Source organism: Leptonychotes weddellii, chromosome 4, assembly GCF_054177405.1.
Source record: "Leptonychotes weddellii isolate Sample4059 chromosome 4, ASM5417740v2, whole genome shotgun sequence".
Taxonomy (NCBI): domain Eukaryota; kingdom Metazoa; phylum Chordata; class Mammalia; order Carnivora; family Phocidae; genus Leptonychotes; species Leptonychotes weddellii.
Window position 1 is genome coordinate 64,944,661 of NC_138372.1, and position 11,698 is coordinate 64,956,358.

Here is an 11,698-nt window from a genome sequence, read left to right on the forward strand (position 1 = left end):
TAATTTCGTGAATCATTAAAACCAGAGACTCTTTTCTAGCTGTGGTCAGAGAGAGACACAATGATGAGAAAAGAGGACATAAGGAGAACTTGAACTATCATTGTTGGCTTTGTAGATGGAATAAGGGGCCATGAGCTAAGGAATGTGGCAGTGGCTAGAAGCTGCAAAAGGCAAAAGAAACAGACCCTCCCCTAGAGCTTCCAGAAAGGAACCTTGGTTTTAGCTCATGTTGGACTTCTGACCTCCAGAACTATACGGTAATAAATCTGTGTTGTGTTATGCTGCTGAGTTTATGGTAATTTTTAAAAGCAGGAGTAGAAACAAACGCACCTAGTTTTCCAAAGGTGACCTGCTCATCCACACTTCCTACACCTCTCATTTTTCTTCGTGGAGTCCCTGGCCAGGTCCACTTGGAAAACTCCTACTCACCCTTCAAAACTGAGCTCAGATTGGCCAATTCAGACAGGCATTGATGAATAGCTCCTTCACATCTAATAGCACCCAATATTTTCATCAGTGCTAATACCACCTTTTTATTTATTTGTTCACTTATCTACATTCCCCATTCTCCTCAGGGCTGAGATCTGTCTTGCTGATTTTGTACTTGTAGCCTGGCATAATGCCTGGTATTTAGTCAAATTTAGCTCAGCAAATATTTTCTGGGTGGTAACTATGGAGATATTGAAAAAACTGTGTTATAATAGCACCTCACATAAGCCCATTGCTGTTGGATTCTGTGAATCCTTAATAGAATTTCAGGGTTTTAAATGTCAAAGGTCCTAATGATTCCCCAGGTGAGTCTCTTTAAGATTGGGAGTTTTTGTTTCCAATTATATTACTTTCTTTTGAAGTCCATTTTTAAAAATTTTCCTTATATGGAAAGCAGCATTTCTTTCTAATATTTTACTCCAGACAGAAAAGAGAAGAAAAAAATTACCTTGATTAAAAGCAAATTCTGTATCCCAATGTCATTATTAAAAAATTAAGTGTGCGCATCTTCCCAGGAACCTGATTCTCACTGGTCCTCTTGCTCTGCAGCCATTTCCAGAAGTTAGGACCCTTGCCATATTTCCTTCATAACGTGAGAAAGCCCTTGGTAGCTAAGAGAGCCCTGCGAGGACTCCAGGGAAGAAACCAGCCGCTCCCCGAAGGAATCCTGTGGTTTTGTTCTGCCATCCCTCACTTGACCCCACTTAGTGTCACAAGGAGCTCAGGGCCCCGTCCCACACTTGCCTCAGGGCACAGGAGAGGACTGGTACACACTCCCCGAAGGTACCTGGAGAACTGACATAGTTTGTTTTCAGGAGTTGCTTGGTTCTCACCTCTGTAAATTAGAATCACCTGGAATGCTCCTAGCCAATTCCTGTGGAATTCTTATCAATCGGTGTGTGATAGGACCTGGGAACCCGTGTTTTTCAAAGATCCCTGGAGGATTCTGAGGTGCAGCCAGGGTCTTGGTTCCCGATAGGCTATAGTTTTCAAATTTCAGTTGGAATAAGAATCACAGGTGGTGCGTGTGAGGCATGCAGCCTGGGCTCCCCGGGCCCCACCGTGGACCGCCCTGCTCCCAGATGCTCAGCCCAGTAGGTCTCAGGGGGAGTCTGGGAATCTCCCAAGCTAACCTGCAGCTCCAGCAAGTTTGAGGCAGCCCCTGCCACCGCTCTGGGGGTGCAGACACTCAGTAGGCGCCATCTGGAAGCATCCGGCCCCACCCGCAGCCCAGCTGCTGAGGCCAGGACACTGTCCTAAGAAGCAGAAACACTGGGAAGAGACTCCTGGCTAGGGCCCCTCAGACAAAGGCCCTAGCTGTCTGCGAGCATCAATTGGTCTAGAGCATGCTGACAATGGGAAGGGGTGAGGAAAAAGCATGACTGCATGCCCATGACCGTATACAGAACACCGCCCTCCTTTCCCACCGCAGGGTAAAAGCCACAGGAACTGCCCCCTCTGGCCACCAGTCGCCATCCTGCCATGACATATTAACATCGTCAATTTCAATGGTAGATTTCAAAGACGAGTTACATGAGAATCCACACACTGCAAACAACCAGTTGTTTTCAATTCATTCAGCTTCAGTTCATCCAGTTTTTATTCACTAGGCTTAAATTTTGTAACAAAGGTGTTTTGACTTGGGGGTGCCTGGCTGGCTCAGTCAGTAAGAGCGTGTGACTCTTGATCTTGGGGTTGCAAGTTCAAGCCCCATGTTCATTGTAGAGATTACTTAAAAATAAAATCTTAAATGTTTTGACTTGACTGACACAGTATACCGGGAATGTGTGAGTTTGTCACAGTCCTGGATGAGGCTGCTGGCTGGCGGGTCAGCCCTGCTTAGTTACCTGTGGTTTCATTTCGGGATATTTACATAGGCAATCCTACTCATGAAGGTCAAGCAAACATTTCCTTACATGAAGCAGGAGAGAGAACCCAGACTTCCCCACTGCTCACACTCCCTTTCCCAAGGCTCTTGGATGCAAGATAGCCTAGAATGAGTCAGGTTGCCTTATCTACTGAGACCAGTGGGCTTCCAAACCCCCCCCCCCCCCATGAATAGATCCAGATGGAGACTTGTGGCCATGGCACAAGAATGGGTTATCTCTAGATCAACTGTGCTCCTGAGAACTCTGGGGACAGTGAGCTGTAAGCAGGCAAGCCAGGAGTCCTCTATGAGGAAGCCGAATGGTGCCGGAGTGTGCTAAGATCCAAGGGTTTAGACTCCACTATTCCCCAAATCTCCTACAGAAAGTCTCAGGAATCCTTGGAACAGGGGTGGTCTTGGCTGCTGGTGGAGGACAGAGTCTTCCAGATGGGTTGACATGGCCTAGCAGCTATGGCTTTTTCCGGGCCTCCAGCCCTGACCTGACCCACAGCGAGGGGTTCTAACCTAATCCTTGTGGCCACTGTACCTACTGCTACATGAAGTCACGCCCTTCCCCTTCTGTAGGACAGGCTGCTAGGCTGGGGCTGCAGTGTCCGGAAGTAAGTGCTGGTATATCTGGAATTAATAACATATCTAGGAAATCTGAGCATGTGAAGAAGTGACTGGATGTTCATTTGAATCCACCTCACCAGCTTATTAGTTGCTATCCCTAACCGCCAGCACTGACCGCGGACAGACAAATCTCCACTCTTTCCCTTCGGAATCTTACTGGCCACAAGGTGCCCGCAATTTGTGAAAACAACATCAGAACCGTAGGGAGAGGGACAACTTGCCATTTCTGTACATACCTGCCGGGGCTCACCTACGTTCCAGATTCTCTACCGTGTTTCACACAGCTTATAAGGTATTTTGCTTCATTTTTGAAGCTGGTTCGGATCTTCTATAAAGGAGGGGCAATCACTTTTTACCTGCCCTGTTGATGCTGTGATGCAATCATTAAAATGCCTTCATTCGGTTAGGAAAGGAGTAGTTTCATTCTTTGTTCTCAATGTGTTACGCTCCACAGTCCCCTAAAAAGGAAAACTCACGACCCCAAGATGAAGAGTTGCATGTTCTACTGACTGAGCCAGCCAGGCGCCCCTCTCTCTCCCATTTTTTAAAATGCTGGTCACATTGTATGTTGATTACCACTAGATTGATTACCTGACCCACTAATGGACTGTGATCTGCAATTGGAAAAATGCTACAATAGAAACATACAAGTGTCCTCAAACTAAAGACTCTAACAGAAAGCCACAAAGACTGCCTAGGAGGTTTGGGAATATTGTGGTCCCGAACATTCTCCCAGAACATACTCAATGGTGGCCTACAGCTCGTGGTCTGGGAAGCACTGGGATGGCAGCACCCTGGGCTCCCAAAATGGGGACTAGGGTAGGAGAAAGCTTTGCATTCTTTTTCCTTTAGGCGCAGCCTGTTCAGGAACAAGCTGCCACTCCCAGCTCTTAGTGGAGGCTCAGAGCTCTGTCATCCCCGAAGGAAAGCTCCCTTCCTTTGAGATGAAACTCACATGTCACTTTTATGAAAGTTTTCTTCTTCTCAACACCTCCTGCCGGTAATCCACATCTCATTTTGTGTGCGTAACACTTCCTAAACTGTGGCTCAGGGGCATCTGGGTGGCTCAGTTGGTTAGCCGGCTGCCTTCGACTCAGGTCATGATCCCAGGGTCCTGGGATCCAGCCCCGCATCGGGCTCCTTGCTCAGCGGGAAGCCTGCTTCTCCCTCTCCCTCTCCCTCTGTGTGTGTGTGTATGTGTGCGCACTCTCTCTAGCTCTCACTCTCTCCCAAATAAAATCTCAAAAAAATAAACTGTGGATCAGTTATGCTTTGGTCTTATGTCCTTTATTGACCGCAAGTAGCTTGAGGACTGTTACAATGTCTTCCTCATGTTTGTGCGCCTGATCTAGCACAGCACCTTGTACATAGTGGGTGCTCAAATGATATTTGGTACATATGCAAGCAGGCCAGAGGTCTTACACCTGGAAGTTGAAAATGATTTATCTTTGAGAAAGTGTTGCTAAAATTCTGAAGTCTCACTTATCCAGCATTGGCACCTCTTCCCTTTTGTCTGCCCATCCATTCCCCCATCCTTCCATCCATTCATCCATCCCTCCATCCCTTCCTCCATCCATTCCTCCATCTACCCCTCCATCCTTCCCTCCCTCCATCCATTCCTCCCTTCCTCCATCTATCCATCCATCCCTCCTTCCATCCATTCCTCCCTTCTTCCATCTATCCATCCATCCATCCATTTCTCCCTTCCTCCCTCCATCCATCCTTCCATCCATCCCTCCCTCCATTCATCCATCCATCCATCCATCCACCCGCCCATCCTTCCAACATTTGAGTCTACTGTGTTCCTATGCTAATCATTGGTTACTAAGATGGGCAAGAGAGTCCTTATCTCTAAAGTGTGTCTATTGCCTCCAAGCCCAGAGTCTAGTGGGGGCAGAAGACAAGGTAGAAAGTAATGACAACATAGTATGAGAAGTGCTAGGAGGAGGGACCGTTAAATTCAGTTTCCTGACTTATCAAAATCTAGTGTTCTCTCACCATATATTTTCTCTGCTTCTCTCCAACTTCTTAAACTCTTCCCCACCAGCAAAGATTTTAAGGTTTATATCCTATTGTTTATAATTATAAAAAACCATAGTGGTGGGAAAATGTGAAATTGTTCTCCTGAATATGTTTTTTTCCAAGTGCTCGCATAGATCTAAAGTAAAGGTGACAAAACAGGAATTACAACACAGTGTGAAAAGCAAACTATTTAAGTTGAATAACCTCACTTTACTGCTGAGACTCTCCAAAGGCTTCCCTTTGCCAAAAGAATAAAACCTGAACTGAAGCCTTCCCAGGAGTACAAGGTTCTGCACGATCCGGCCCTATCTACGTATCCTTCCCTGCACTCCTCTTTTCCTTGCTGTGCTCCAGCCAGGGTGACCCCTACTCTCCCTCTGCTTGGTACCCTTCCTCCATCCCTTTGTGTGTGGCAGATGGTGGAGTGCAGCCTAAAAACTCAGCAGAAAGTTCTTCCTGGCCAGTTTGTATAAAGGCAGTTGTCCACCATTATTTTCTATTTCAGAAGCCTGATCTGACCACAGGGTGTAATTATTTCATTTGATTACTTGTCTCTCTTGCTCTAGGAGCTCCACAGACTGTTCTGTTCACCAATTTAGCGGAGAAACCCACATGGTTTCTGGCACCTGGTAGATACTTTATAGATATTTTTTTGAATACATGAATGTTAGGGCAGCTCAGGGAAGAGCACCTGCTTGGGAGGGGAGGAGTCTTTCACGAGCAAGGGGAAAGCCCCTGCAGCACCCAGCAGTGAAACCACAGCGCCACCTAGCGATCAGTCGTCAATACTGGAGGCATCGGTTCTTTTCCTGAAATCTGCATTAGAGGGGCTGCTCCTGGCAATTAAAGGTGAATTGTAATCCACTTCAAGCAAGCTTGTTTCTTTAGTTCCCTTATTAAAACAAACAAACAAACAAACTGTCGTCAAACATGTCCCACTTCTCCCCCTGCCCAGGGCGGGGCATTTGAAGGCTTGTGGAGGCTAGCTAGAGAGGAGGACTTTGGGAGTTGCTATGGTAACTTTTCCCTTTTTTGCTAATCATTTGGAAATCTTACATTTTCAAGTCTGCATGCTTTGAAAAGATCTGCTTGCATCTACTTTGTTTTTCAAGCTTTGCTTTGATTTACTGTATTTAATTTGCTGCACCTTCTAATTTGTTAAATGACGTTATTTAAAATTCCCCAAGGAGTCAGCAGAAATCTACATTGCTGAGAGACATAACTGCATTCTGGAAGCATCGGCGATTCACATCTGAGCACCGTTTGGAAAATCCATTAGGTTAGTAATGCTGAGATGTTGTGAGCAGAACCAGCCCTGTCCAGGAAGCTGCAGCAGGCAACTCAAGTTTTTGGGCAATGCTGGACAAGCCCGCTTCACCTCTTCATTCCCTCTGTCCATCAGCTCCTGTGTTGTGCCCTCTGTTGCTGCTGATCCTCTGTGGGAGGAAAGTGACCCTGATTGCTCATTGCACCTGCTTGTTCTCTCTCATTAGTCACCCCGACAAGGCAGGAAAACAGAATGTTCCGTGCTCAATTAGAATGACGCGAAAATGCATCCCCGAGGTCTGTCCATTACAGATATGAGACAAACATAAGCAACAGAACATGCCATTAGGCGGTAATGGCCAGAGCAGCGCCTCGGTCTCAGGACCCGGGAAATGAGTCTGATTTAGGGAGGCCACGCAGTGCAGGACGGCATCGCGGCAGCAGGCGAGTGAAGTGCTAAGTAAAGGAAATGCAGGCAAACAATGGTCACAAAAAGGCTCCTAGTATTGATGGAGCTACAAGAGCCTCCAGGAGAAAGGCAAAGGTAATTTCTTTTTTTTTTTTGCATCATGAGAAAAATAAATCCCAGGACCCTCTTAAACATTATGAAACAGCTTTAGGGTCCATCTTGTCCTTCAAGTAACAAGGGAGGCAATTTCTTTCCGCAAACACCAAAGCCCCAGTGTCCTTTCTGATAAGTGGTATGCACTTCCACTACCTTCCCATTTTATTTTTTAACATAATATGTGGGTAGTTGTTTTACATGGACGCATGTTCCTTATAAAAAGGAAGAAATTAAATAACACAGAACTGTATGTGGAAAAAGTGAAGGCTCTCTCTTCTTATCCCTTTTCTACTCAGCTCTCCAGAGGGGGTTGTCTTGGACTGGTTTGGGAGTAGTTTTCAATATGTATAAATGTATATATACAGTAAACGTATATATACATATGTAAGTATATGTGTATATTCTAGCTGTGCAATTCAGCTTTAGGACCCAATGATCCCGTGTGCTATTTCTGGAGTGCAGTTTTTCTTGTTGCTTTAACTGGGGTCCAGGCACAGGCTTCCTTCTTTGGGTGCTGCTTTGGTCTGCCCCCCAGAATCTGGCTCCCCCAACCCCCTGCCACTTCATGCTATCTCCCTACACATCATGCTGGATCTGTGGATCTTGGACATGCTGTCTGGATTTTGTGCGTGCCTTTCTGCCACCTTCCAGGTTTTTTTTAAAAGCCTAGCTCTGACTGACCACTAGGCTTCCCAGAATCATTCACTGGAGTAAAGCTTTCATCTGCCTTCTCTATCTTCAGAGTCACAAGAGTCCCAAAGCAGCTTCCATGGTGTCTCCCTATCTTCCAGTGTAACACAAAATTCCAGCCATCTTCCCTAGAGTGTTTATATGGACACTACACCACCTGATCTCTCTTCTCACCAACTTTGTTATCTTGCTGCCTTAACATCTAGGCTTGGCTCTTTCCACACTACGGTTCCCCAGATTTGGATACATGGGGTGCACATCCATCACATGCACACAACTTACGTGGTTGGCATTTTGCATACCGGCTATTTTGCTTAAGAATAAAATGAGGGAAAAAAATATGTCTTCCTTGTAAAGCTTGTCCCAATGGCTTCACAATCAAATCATTTTGCCATTTGCTGCTAAGTGGAACTGTGATCTCAGATGGCTTTTGCACCTGCCTCCCCATCCCCCATGTACCCTTCACAGGTATCCCCCCTTTTTACCTATAATTTCTTTCACATTGATTGAGAAAGTATTCACTCAGGGCATAACCCTGTGATAGGCACTGCGAGGGATATGAAAAAGCCATGGGGCCAACTCTTTTAAAAAGGTGTTAATTGGATTTTTCCCATATAAAACCCCCCATAGCATTTTATTTCCTAACTCTGCTTCTCACAGTCAACTTCATTTGCCCATTTAATGCAATTTGCTCCTCATGATAAGATTCTATTAAGTGATTATTAAGACATTCTGAGTTACTTCAGCCAAGCACATCTATAATCATTACCTACCTCCTGGGGGTGATGCGGGGTATAATTAGTTAAAGCTCATGGTTACCTCCCAGAATCTGGAGCTACAAACAGAGACCACATCCACACAGCCAAGCCTGGAGCCCCGCATGTAGTCTAGCAGCAGGACGAATACAGCCTGTCCACATTTACATAAATCACAGAGATCCAGGTTACGTGATAGTCAGTAACTGATCTGTGGGAACAGACAGCATACAAGAAGTTGGCTCCCTGTCATATCCCTAAGGGTGATTTCTTTTGGTTACTAAACCATATGCTACATTAGTCCTAATCTTACACCAATAAAGCACTGGACCACGATCTAAGGCTAAGATGTTAACAAAGTCACTGCCCTTGAGGAATTTATAATTGGTAAACGACACAAACGGTAATCCACACTGCTGGCAAACGTTCATGATTCCTCAAAAACCTAGCTGGTTTTAAGACGGAGTGGGAGGCAAAGAGGGGGAGAGAGAGAAGGAGGGAGAAATTGCCTCTGAGTGGTTTAAATACATCATTGATGAAAGTACTTGAGTCAAGCACCAAGGGCCCCCGGGGTTCCTGGGGTCTGCTCTCTCTTGGCAGCTAGGTTTCTAGTCCACTGGAAGATTAGAAGCATTGAATTATGAGAGGGGGGTGAACTGATTTAGTGGGCGTGCAGACAACGAGGAGAATGGACATGGGTGACGTTCCTATGATAAGGGATCAGGCTGAAAACCTGGAAGAAGAAATACGAATTCATGGAGAGTGCAGTACAGGGATATTTTGTACAAGGACAAAAAGCCCCATAAGCCCCAGCGACTCCTCACCGTTTCTTTGCCTCACAGCACAACACAAGCATTTATTTCCATAATGACTCCAACACACTCAGAGAAGGTTACATTATGGCTGCAAAGAAGGGGAATGAGCAGTAGAGGAGGATTTCCACCAAAAAAAAAAAAAATAGTTCTAGACACTGAGATCAGTTCTTAAAATGACTAAAACCAGTTCTTAAAGTAATTCTTCAGTAATAAAATACAGGAGAGCAAAATGTAGTTCAACATAAAGACAAGTTCTCTCAAAATTTTCGCTGCCTTCAAATGGATCTGGGGACTTCAAGAGGCGAGGAGCGTCCTCCCGCGTGGAGGCTGAAGCAGAGCAGGGCCTGCCATTTACGGGGAGCCTGCCCAGGGACAGCACGCGTTGGCCTGCTGCACCTTCTGTACAGCCTGAGAGCTAAAAACAGTTCTCACATTTTAAAATGTAAATTGTAAAATGTCCAAAGGTCTGTTAGCTTTTCAGTGAGAACTGTAGCTAATTTTCGCTTCTTGGCTTGTCAAGCCTAAAACGCTTACTTTCGGGTGCTCTACGGGAAAAGTGCGCTGAGCCCCGCCCTAAGGGATCGCAGTTTCGCCAGTTCCAAGGCGCTGGGATCCGAAGCACGCCTCGTTTTGTGACGAGGCTTGAATCCAAGTGGCTCATGGCAAAACTCGCTCACTGTGGAGTAGAAGGTCCCTGCAGGAGATACGGACCGTTGCCAGGACCAAACCTGGAGCTAGTATTAGGGCATGTGTGTTAGAACAAGCAAGGACTGCATTTCCTCCTCCTCTCCTCTTCCTTGCAAATTAAATTTGATACTTTCAGATTTTATTTGTTGGCTGGGAAGAAGGCAACTCGGTGAGCTCCATGAGGCAAACATCAGGAAGAGGACGCATCAGAAATAGTAGTAACGGACCCTAGACTTCCCCTGACATCAGCACCAATGGGATATTCCCCAAGGCATCCCACCTACAAGGGCCGAGGGTCCCTGGACCACCCCAAGGGGTTCCTCCAGGGAAGGATGGAGAGGCAAAGGTCAGGGAACATCATGTTATTTTTACTCTAGAAGAGAACTACCGTTTAGAAAATGAAAGTGCTCAAATTCCTCTAATTTTTTCTTTTTTTTTTTTTAAACTTAGAGAGATGCCATCTCCACCTGTTCTGTCTTTGCTGAGGGATTAGCAGCCCTTGAAAGGCTCTGGTCTCCAGGCATGCTGGGGGCAAGAAGAAAAGGGCTCATCTGGTGACTACCACCGGGGTGAGGTGGCCGTTTCAGGAAGTCGGTAAGACCCCTGGGTCTCCGGGAGGAGGAGGAGAAACAAAGGGGAAGAAAACCTGACACAGCTCAGTTAATCTTAGCTTAAGGTAATAAATTCCACTGCTCAGTGTTTGAGCCAAGAAAACCTCAGTCTTCAGGGGATTTTATCATCTCCAAGGACAAATGTGTATTTTGTGTCGGTTTTTAAAATGGGCATGCATCTGTGTATGTTCCTTAGCATCAGTGTGCCTAGACAACAGCAAGGCCCTCTGGGCCCAACAGCATGCAGTCTGTGACATTTAAAATCACACATGGTAAGTATTTTTAATTGCCTCAAGCAATTGCACATGTGCACTTGTGGGTGCGCGCACACACACACACACACACACACACACACACGCCCCCCAGCTCAGGGCTCTGGGGCTCCCACCACTGCCTCCTTCTCTGCTGTATGTCTGATTACAGGGGCACAGAAGCAAAGTTTATTGCACAAAAAGGGCCAGACTAATGCCGCAAGCCCTGCCTGGATTTTCCAGGTGTTTCATTTCAGAACCCCCAAGCACAAAAGGATTATTGTTATGCCACATTGAACCACACATTAATTTTGTGGCCCAAGTCACTCCTGAAAGCACAGTTTCCACCCCCTGTGGGTGATTTCATTGTGACTGCTTTCATAAGCATCTGTGAGAGAGGCTAGAAGTACCAAAATACCTTGGAGAGATAAACTGTGGTCAGGAACCTACAAATAGCTTCCCTCGTGTGCCTAAGCTTCCCTGTTCCCTGCTCCCCCTTCCCCCTTCTCTTCCTGACCCTGCCCTTCGTCTTGTTTCTCTCTCACACACACACCATCTCACGCCTCTCCTGGAGGATGGACTTGGACCACGTACACGGCGAGCAGCAATCTGGAGGAGCACATTTCCCGTGTCTTCTCTCCAAGCGGCTCTCCTCCGCACCCCTCCCTCCTGAGGTCCTGCCTCACGGTTAGAAGAGGGGGCACTAGGCAGATGGCTGCAGGCAGTACCTTCAGCAGCCTGGATGCCCACTCCTCAGCAGAAAGAGCCAGGGAGTGCCATATGCTGGAGCTGCTAACGTTGCCAGCAGAAGGGAAGCTTTGTTCTTTTGTTGGGCTTGTTTTGAAAGGGGAACATAAATAATACACACCCACTCCTTCCCGGGCAATCTGGGCAGGGCTTACTGGCGGTCCTAAATAGCTCCCTGCACACGGGTGCGAGTGCTGGCCTTGACCACCAGATGGATTAAGTCTGATTAATTGCCAACAGTAAATAGTCCTCCTAGTGCTTTTCTTACATTTAATCAGTGAATGAGCTTTTTGCTGAGAC